We start from the raw sequence: 676 nt of genomic DNA, 5'->3' as shown, positions 1-676 counted from the left end.
GAGAGGAGGAAAAAAAAAAAAAAAAAAGGGACAATATTCAAGGATACAGTCACCATTCACCACGGAAATAAATGATTCTTTGTGTGGAAGTCAAAATATGTTCACCAAAGGCAATAAAATTCTTGGTGGCAATCAAAACTGTGAGCCGCCATCCAGTGCTTGACGGTGCAATTGCAGCTTCATTCAACGGCAGGCAGGACATTATAAAAAGGAAATACGAGAACTGCAAGGACGATTACACGCACGCAAAAAAAAGTTCTACACTTTAGTGGTGCCGCGATGGGTGCGCCGCGAAATGCCGTCGTGGGGGATTGCATGTGCTGGACTGTGGGAGGTCCTTGAATCTCAGTCTGAAAAGAGGTGCCAAATTTGCCCGATCGCTACTTCGGGAATTCTAGTGGACTTTTTAGTCAACCGCTGGTGTCCCAACACGGTCCAACTCTTGTCCCCGAAAATCCAAATGTAACAGTCACGGGAGTCAAAATGAGAAGCGGAAAACTCACTGGAGTCCAGGGACGTTCCTGTTGGCTCTGAAAAGACTTGCGCACGCACGCACACACACACACACACACACACACAAGGTTTGTCGGCACCTTCTCGGAAGGGTACATCGGCGCCCAAGGCGGCGGCCGTGGCTTACGTGATTCCGTTGCCATGGTAACGGTGTCAGCGCGCC

At 49.3% G+C, this 676-nt stretch overlaps 1 protein-coding gene across 1 annotated transcript in view; it reads left to right on the top strand.

Annotated features, from left to right (window-relative positions):
* LOC109508253 (heat shock factor protein-like) overlaps positions 1 to 676 on the top strand; it is a gene marked incomplete at its 5' end in the record, with an annotated part of 18177 nt that overhangs the window by 4325 nt on the left and 13176 nt on the right.

Source organism: Hippocampus comes, unplaced genomic scaffold, assembly GCF_001891065.2.
Source record: "Hippocampus comes isolate QL1 unplaced genomic scaffold, H_comes_QL1_v1.1 scaffold429, whole genome shotgun sequence".
Taxonomy (NCBI): domain Eukaryota; kingdom Metazoa; phylum Chordata; class Actinopteri; order Syngnathiformes; family Syngnathidae; genus Hippocampus; species Hippocampus comes.
This window is presented reverse-complemented; position numbering and strand designations above follow the sequence as displayed.